Here is a 9,386-nt window from a genome sequence, read left to right on the forward strand (position 1 = left end):
TAGGTGGTCACAAAGCACCGAGTTGATCTCCCTGTGCTATGTGGCTGCTTCCCACTAGCTATCTGTTTTACGTTTGGTAGTGTATATATGTCCATGACACTCTCTCACTTTGTCACAGCTTACCCTTCCCGCTCCCTGTGTCCTCAAGTCCATTCTCTAGTAGGTCTGTGTCTTTATTCCCGTCTTACCCCTAGGTTCTTCATGGCCTTTTTTTTCTTTTTTTTTCTTAGATTCCATATATATATGTTAGCATACGGTATTTGCTTTTCTCTTTCTGACTTACTTCACTCTGTATGACAGACTCTAGGTCCATCCACCTCACTACAAATAACTCAATTTCGTTTCCTTTTATGGCTGAGTAATATTCCATTGTATATATGTGCCACATCTTCTTTATCCATTCATCTGTTGATGGACACTTAGGTTGCTTCCTTGTCCTGGCTATTGTAAATAGTGCTGCAACGAACATTGTGGTACATGACTCTCTTTGAATTATGGTTTTCTCAGGGTATATGCCCAGTAGTGGGATTGCTGGGTCATATGGTAGTTCTATTTTTAGTTTCTTAAGGAACCCCATACTGTTCTCCATAGTGGCTGTATCAATTTACTTTCCCACCAACAGTGTAAGAGTGTTCCCTTTTCTCCACACCCTCTCTAGCATTTATTGTTTGTAGATTTTTTGATGATGGCCATTCTGACCGGTGTGAGATGATATCTCATTGTAGTTTTGATTTGCATTTCTCTAATGATTAATGATGTTGAGCATTCTTTCATGTGTTTGTTGGCAGTCTGTGTATCTTCTTTGGAGAACTGTCTATTTAGGTCTTCTGCCCATTTTTGGATTGGGTTGTTTGTTTTTTTGTTATTGAGCTGCATGAGCTGCTTGTAAATTTTGGAGATTAATCCTTTGTCAGTTGCTTCATTTGCAAATATTTTCTCCCATTCTGAGGGTTGTCTTTTGGTCTTGTTTATGGTTTCCTTTGCTTTGCAAAAGCTTTGAAGTTTCATTAGGTCCGATTCGTTTATTTTTGTTTTTATTTCCATTTCTCTAGGGGGTGGGTCAAAAAGGATCTTGCTGTGATTTATGTCATAGAGTGTTCTGCCTATGTTTTCCTCTAAGAGTTTGATAGTGTCTGGCCTTACATTTAGGTCTTTAATCCATTTTGAGTTTATTTTTCTGTATGGTGTTAGGGGGTGTTCTAATTTCATACTTTTACATGTAGCTGTCCAGTTTTCCCAGCACCACTTATTGAAGAGGCTGTCTTTTCTCCACTGTATATTCTTGCCTCCTTTATCAAAGATAAGGTGACCATATGTGCGTGGGTTTATCTCTGGGCTTTCTATCCTGTTCCATTGATCTATATTTCTGTTTTTGTGCCAGTACCATACTGTCTTGATTACTGTAGCTTTGTAGTATAGTCTCAAGTCAGGGAGCCTGATTCCTTCAGCTCCATTTTTTGTTCTCAGGATTGCTTTGGCTATTCGGGGTCTTTTGTGTTTCCATACATATTGTGAAATTTTTTGCTTTAGTTCTGTGAAAAATGCCAGTAGTAGTTTGATAGGGATTGCATTGAATCTGTAGATTGCTATGGGGAGTAGAATCATTTTCACAATGTTGATTCTTCCCATCCAAGAACATGGTATATCTCTACATCTATTTGTATCATCTTTAATTTCTTTCATCAGTGCCTTATAATTTTCTGCATACAGGTCTTTTGTCTCCTTAGGTAGGTTTATTCCTAGATATTTAATTCTTTTTGATGCAATGGTAAATGGGAGTGTTTTCTTAATTTCACTTTCAGATTTTTCATCATTAGTGTATAAGAATGCCAGAGATTTCTGTGCACTAATTTGGTATCCTGCTACTTTACCAAATTCATTGATTAGCTCTAGTAATTTTCTGCTAGCATCTTTAGGATTCTTTATGTATAGTATCATGTCATCTGAAAACAGTGACAGCTTTACTTCTTTTCCGATTTGGATTCCTTTTATTTCTTTTTCTTGTCTGATTGCTGTGGCTAGAACTTCCAAAACTATGTTGAATAAGAGTGGTGAGAGTGGGCAACCTTGTCTTGTTCCTGATCTTAGTGGAAATGGTTTCAGTTTTTCACCATTGAGAACGATGTTGGCTGTGGGTTTGTCATATATGGCCTTTATTATGTTGAGGAAAGTTCCCTCTGTGCCAACTTTCTGCAGGGTTTTTATCATAAATGGGTGTTGAATTTTGTCGAAAGCTTTCTCTGCATCTATTGAGATGATCATATGGTTTTTCTCCTTCAATTTGTTAATATGGTGTATCACGTTGATTGATTTGCGTATATTGAAGAATCCTTGCATTCCTGGAATAAACCCCACTTGATCATGGTGTATGATCCTTTTAATGTGCTGTTGGATTCTGTTTGCTAGTATTTTGTTGAGGATTTTTGCATCTATGTTCATCAGTGATATTGGCCTGCAGGTTTTTTTCTTTGTGACATCTTTGTCTGGTTTTGGTATTAGGGTGATGGTGGCTTCATAGAATGAGTTTGGGAGTGTTCCTCCCTCTGCTATATTTTGGAAGAGTTTGAGAAGGATAGGTATTAGTCTTCTCTAAATGTTTGATAGAATTTGCCTGTGAAGCCATTTGGTCTTGGGCTTTTGTTTGTTGGAAGTTTTTGTTTTTTTTTTTTTTTGTTACCGTACAAGGGCCTCTTACTGTTGTGGCCTCTCCCATCGCGGAGCACAGGCTCCGGACGTGCAGGCTCAGCGGCCATGGCTCACGGGCCCAGCCGCTCCGCGGCATGCAGGATCCTCCCGGACCAGGGCACGAACCCGTGTCCCCTGCATCGGCAGGCAGACTCTCAACCACTGCGCCACCAGGGAAGCCCTGTTGGATGATTTTTAATCGCAGTTTCAATTTCAGTGCTTGTGATTGGTCTGTTCATATTTTGTTTTTCTTCCTGGTTCAGTCTCGGCAGGTTGTGCATTTCTAAGAATTTGTCCATTTCATCCAGGTTGTCCATTTTATTGGCATAGAGTTGCTTGTAGTAATCTCTCATGATCTTTTGTATTTCTGCAATGTCAGTTGTTACTTCTCCTTTTTCATTTCTAATTCTATTGATTTGAGTCTTCTCCCTTTTTTTCTTGATGAGTCTGGCTAATGGTTTATCAATTTTGTTTATCAAAGAACCAGCTTTTAGTTTTATTGATCTTTGCTATCGTTTCCTTTTCATTTATTTCTGATCTGATCTTTATGATTTCTTTCCTTCTGCTAAATTTGGAGTTTTTTTGTTCTTCTTTCTCTAATTGCTTTAGGTGCAAGGTTAAGTTGTTTATTTGAGATGTTTCCTGTTTCTTAAGGTGGGATTGTATTGCTATAAACTTCCCTCTTAGAACTGCTTTTGCTGCATCCCATAGGTTTTGGGTCGTCATGTCTCCATCGTCATTTGTTTCTAGGTATTTTTTGATTTCCTCTTTGATTTCTTCAGTGATCACTTCATTATTAAGTAGTCTATTTTTTTTTTTTTTTTTTTTTTGGGGTACTCAGGCCTCTCACTGTTGTGGCCTCTCCCATTTTGGAGCACAGGCTCCAGATGCGCAGGCTGAGTGGCCATGGCTCACGGGCCCAGCTGCTCCACGGGATGTGGGATCCTCCCAGACCGGGGCACGAACCCGTGTCCCCTGCATCGGCAGGCAGACTCTCAACCACTGCGCCACCAGGGAAGGCCAAGTAGTGTATGTTTTAGCCTCCATGTGTTTGTATTTTTTACATACCTTTTCCTGTAATTGATATCTAGTCTCATAGCATTGTGGTCGGGAAAGATACTTGATACAATTTCAATTTTCTTAAATTTACCAGGGCTAGATTTGTGACCCAAGATATGATCTATCCTGGAGAATGTTCCATGAGCACTTGAGAAAAGTGTGTATTCTGTTGTTTTTGGATGGAATGTCCTATAAATATCAATTAAGTCCATCTTGTTTAATGTATCATTTAAAGCTTGTGTTTCCTTATTTATTTTCATTTTGGATGATCTGTCCATTGGTGAAAGTTGGGTGTTAAAGTCCCCTACTATGATTGTGTTACTGTCGATTTCCCCTTTTATGGCTGTTAGTATTTGCCTTATGTATTGAGGTGCTCCTATTTTGGGTGCATAAATATTTACAATTGTTATATCTTCTTCTTGGATCAATCCCTTGATCATTACGTAGTGTCCTTCTTTGTCTCTTGTAATAGTCTTTATTTTAAAGTCTATTTTGTCTGATACGAGAATTGCTACTCCAGCTTTCTTCTGATTTCCATTTGCATGGAATCTTTTTCCATCCCCTCACTTTCAGTCTGTATGTGTCCCTGGGTCTGAAGTGGGTCTCTTGTAGAAAGCATATATATGGGTCTTGGTTTTTTTTTTTTTGCGGTACGCGAGCCTCTCACTGTTCTGGCCTCTCCCGCTGCAGAGCACAGGCTCCGGTCACAAAGGCTCAGCAGCCATGGCTCACGGGCCTAGCTGCTCCGCGGCATGTGGGATCTTCCCGGACCGGGGCACAAACCCATGTCCCCTGCATCGGCAGGAGGACTCTTAACCACTGCGCCACCAGGGAAGCCCCGGGTCTTGTTTTTGTATCCATTCAGCCAGTCTGTGTCTTTTGGTGGGAGCATTTAATCCATTTACATTTAAGGTAATTATCGATATGTATGTTCCTATTCCCATTTACTGAATTGTTTTCGGTTTGTTGTTGTAGGTCTTTTCCTTCTCTTGTGTTTCTTGCCTAGAGAAGTTCCTTTAGCATTTGTTGTAAAGCTGGTTTGGTGGTGCTGAACTCTCTCAGCTTTTGCTTGTCTGTAAAGGTTTAAATTTCTCCATCAAATCTGAATGAGATCCTTGCTGGGTAGAGTAATCTTGGTGGTAGGTTTTTCTCCTTCATCACTTTAAATATGTCCTGCCACTTCCCTCTGGCTTGCAGAGTTTCTGCTGAAAGATCAGTTGTTAACCTGATGGGGATTCCCTTGTGTGTTATTTGTTGTTTTTCCCTTGCTGCTTTTAATATGTTTTCTTTGTATTTAGTTTTTGATAGTTTGATTAATATGTGTCTTGGCTTGTTTCTCCTTGGATTTATCCTGTATGGGACTCTCTGTGCTTCCTGGACTTGATTAACTATTTCCTTTCCCATATTAGGGAAGTTTCCAACTATAATCTCTTCAAATATTTTCTCAGTCCCTTTCTTTTTCTCTTCTTCTTCTGGTACCCCTATAATTCGAATGTTGGTGCATTTAATGTTGTCCCAGAGGTCTCTGAGACTGTCCTCAGTTCTTTTCATTCTTTTTTCTTTATTCTGCTCTGCAGTATTTATTTCCACTATTTTATCTTCCAGGTCACTTATCCGTTCTTCTGCCTCAGTTATTCTGCTATTGATCCCTTCTAGAGTATTTTTCATTTCATTCATTGTGGTGTTCGTCATTGCTTGTTTCCTGTTTAGTTCTTCTAGGTCCTTGTTAAATGTTTCTTGCATTTTCTCTATTCTATTTCCAAGATTTTGGATCATCTTTTTTTTTTTTTTTTTTTTTTTTTTTTTTTTGCAGTACGCGGGCCTCTCACTGTTGTGGCCTCTCCCGTTGCGGAGCACAGGCTCCGGACGCACAGGCTTAGTGGCCATGGCTCATGGGCCCAGCCGCTCCACGGCATGTGGGATCCTCCTGGACCGGGGCACGAACCCGTGTTCCCTGCATCGGCAGGCGGACTCTCAACCACTGTGCCACCAGGGAAGCCCTTTGGATCATCTTTACTATCATTATTCTGAATTCTTTTTCAGGTAGACTGCCTATTTCCTTTTCATTTGTTAGGTCTGGTGGGTTTTTACCTTGCTCCTTCATCTGCTGTGTGTTTTTCTGTCTTTTCATTTTGCTTATCTTACTGTGTTTGGTGTCTCCTTTTTGCAGGCTGCAGGTTCGTAGGTCCCGTTGTTTTTGGTGTCTGCCCCCAGTGGCTAAGGTTGGTTCAGTGGGTTGTGTACGTTTACTGGTGGAGGGGACTAGTGCCTGTGTTCTGGTGGATGAGGCTGGATATTGTCTTTCTGTTAGGCAGGTCCATGTCTGGTGGTGTCTTTTGGGGTGTCTGTAGCCTTATTATGATTTTAGGCAGCCTCTCTGCTAATGGATGGGGCTGTGTTCCTGTCTTGCTAGTTGTTTGGCGTAGGGTGTCTAGCGCTGTAGCTTGGTGGTCGTTGAGTGAAGCTGGGTCTTGGCTTTCAGATGGAGATCTCTGGGAGGTTTTTGCCATTTGATATTACATGGAGCTGGGAGGTCTCTTGTGGACCAGTGTCCTGAAGTTGGCTCTCCTACCTCAGAGGCACAGCAGTGACTCCTGGCTGGAACACCAAGAGCCTGTCATCCACATGGCTCAGAATAAAAGGGAGGAAAAAGAGAAAGGAAGAAAGAAAGAGGATAAAATAAAGTAAGATAAAATAAAATAAAGTTATTAAAATAAAAGTAAAAAATAATTATTAAGAAAAAAATTATTTTAAGTAAAAGAAAAAAATACCGGATGGTCAGAACCCTAGGACAAATGGTGAAAGCAAAGCTATACAGACAAAATCACACATAGAAGCATACACATACACACTCACAAAAAGAGGAAAAGGGGAAAAAATAATATATCTTGCTCCCAAAGTCCACCTCCTGAATTTGCGATGATTCATTGTGCATTCAGGTATTCCACAGATGCAGGGTACATCAAGTTGATTATGGAGATTTCATCCGCTGCTCCTGAGGCTGCTGGGAGAAATTTCCCTTTCTCTTCTTTGTTCGCACAGCTCCCAGGGTTCAGCTTTGGATTTGGACCCGCCTCTGCGTGTAGGTCGCTGGAGGGCGTCTGTTCTTTGCTCAGGCAGGATGGGGTTAAAGGAGCCGCTGATTCGGGGGCTCTGGCTCACTCAGGCCTGGGGTAGGGAGGGGTACGGATGCGGGGCGAGCCTGCGGCGGCAGAGGCCAGCGTGAAGTTGCACCAGCCTGAGGCGCGCCGTGCGTTCTCCCGGGGAAGTTGTCCCTAGGTCACGGGACCCTGGCAGTGGCGGGCTGCACCAGGCTCCTGGGTAGAGAGGTGTGGATAGTGACCTGTGCTTGCACACAGGCTTCTTGGCTGCAGCAGCAGCCTTAGCTTCTCATGCCTGTCTCTGGGGGAAGAGGATATTTACATGGTCTCAAACTCTCTTCTGAATCAGGAACTCTGGGGCTGGAACCCAGTCATCTGTGTTTTCACAGGTCCTCCTGGGGATTCTGATGCACGCTAGACAAAATTTGAGAACCAGTGATCTGCTAATGGTGCAGGGCCTCCTGAAGAGGCGGGAGGTGGCTGTGCCTCACCGTGAGGACAAGAACGCTGGTAGAAGAAGTTCTGGGAAGTACTCCTTGGCATGAGCCCTCCCGGAGTCCGCCATTAGCCTCACCAAGGAGCCTGTAGCCTTCAGTGCTGGGTTGCCTCAGCTCGCCCAAACTACCCTATTGTGTTTTTTTGCGAATCCATCTTTGCCCTTTGTGATCCAGTCAAGGACATAATCTTGGCTTCAGTCTCCAGGGGAAGTACTCTGTATGTTCTGTGAGTGTTGATTTCAGGAAGAACACAGCTAGATATTTCTGTAGGGGATTAATTTTTCTTACTCTAAGGAAAGTTGTATGATGGATATTAAACTGATTATTTTCTTGGACTGAATAAGAACTGCATGTCACTACAGATATGAGTAGGACCTAAAAGTCTTGTCTTGCTGAAATCTGAAATCTTGATTAGCCTATACTGAGCTGCCAGATATATATAGGATCCTCACTCCCTCAGCAGTCAAGATGGCATAATACACTTGTTTTTCTCTGGAGAATAGTGGGCAGTGACTGAAGATTTCTCAAGGATCACTCATGATGGGGTTTTACCTCTCCATCTTGAAATTTCTGAAAATCATTTAGTTAAAAGATAAAGAACATGTTGCAAGGGCATTCGTACTTCTGGCCATGATAGAGTAACTGAGACCTAACTAACCTTCCTGAATAGATAACTAGAAGTAGATGAAATTTGTGAAACTACTACTTTCAGAAATTGGACACCAGGCAGTGCAGGACTCTGATCCCCAAGAGAAAGGAAAATAGCAATGAGCCACATACAACCACCACTTTCAGGCTTTCTCTTGGGAGTCTATCTTAGCTCGGGCTGCCATAACAAAATCCCACAGACTGGGTGCCTGGAGCAACAGGAATTTATGTTCTCACAGTTCTGGAGACTAGAAAGAAGTAATCAAGGTGCTATCAGGGTTGGTTTCTGGTGAGGCTTGTAGGTAGCCGTCTTCTCACTATGTCCTCACATGACTTTTCTTCTCTGCCTATGTGGAGAGAGAGATCTGTTATCTTTTACAAGGACACCAAGCCTATAGGATTGGGGCTCTACGTTTATGAATTTGTTTAACTTTACCTCCCTGAAGGCCCTCTCTCTGATGTATAGTCACAGTGAGTGTTAGGGCTTCAACATGAATTTCAGGGGAAGACAATTCAGTTCATAACAAAGGCACTTTCCAGGCTAAGATGCAGAGAAGGGGGATCCCCTTCAAAGCACAGTCATGTTACTAAGTTGAAGCAGATTGGAATTCATGGAGGGGGCTAGAATTTGTAGGGCAGACAGCCATAGAAGAAGGAGCTATGCAAAGAAACGGCCACAGAAGTCTCCATAGGAGTTTCCTTGAGTGTATTGCTGAAACCTCATAAGACTGGGCAAAGAATGGGGCGTTGGCAAGCTGAACAATTACCTGAGCTCAAAAAGGCTGGGAAACATTCATGTTCTGAGCTGCTAGAATGGAGAGTTATACATTTAGGGCATTCAGTAGAGACCTCATAAGGGTCACATCTTGGCAGTAGGGCTAAACTGTCCAGAGTAAAGATTATCTTAAACTCACAGTCATGAATTTAATAACAAGCCTTGAAAGGTTCAAACATGATCCAAAAGTAACCAAACTGCCTCACTGAACAGTCTTACACCTTTTGAAGGAATCAACAAAATTCAACACTCCCCAGTGCAGAATTTGCAATGTCAATCCATTAAAAATTTACTATACATAGAAAGAAGCTGGAAAATGTGAACCATAGTCAGCAGAAAAACCAATAAATAGAAAGCACCCAGAAATGACTAATGATAGGATTAGCAGACAAAGATTTTAAAATAGTTTTTATACATATGCTCAGATACTTAAAGAGAAACATGAATACAATGATAAGAGGAATTGGAGATACAAAAATGGAACCAAATGGAACTTCTAGCAATGAAACCATACAATACCTTATATGAATAATTCCCTGGAGGGGCTTAAAAGAATATTAGATACTGATGAAAAAGATCAATGAACTTGAAGACATAGCAAAAGAAAGTAAACTGAAGAAA

The sequence above is a fragment of the Hyperoodon ampullatus genome (genome assembly GCF_949752795.1).
Source record: "Hyperoodon ampullatus genome assembly, chromosome: 5".
NCBI classification, from domain to species: domain Eukaryota; kingdom Metazoa; phylum Chordata; class Mammalia; order Artiodactyla; family Ziphiidae; genus Hyperoodon; species Hyperoodon ampullatus.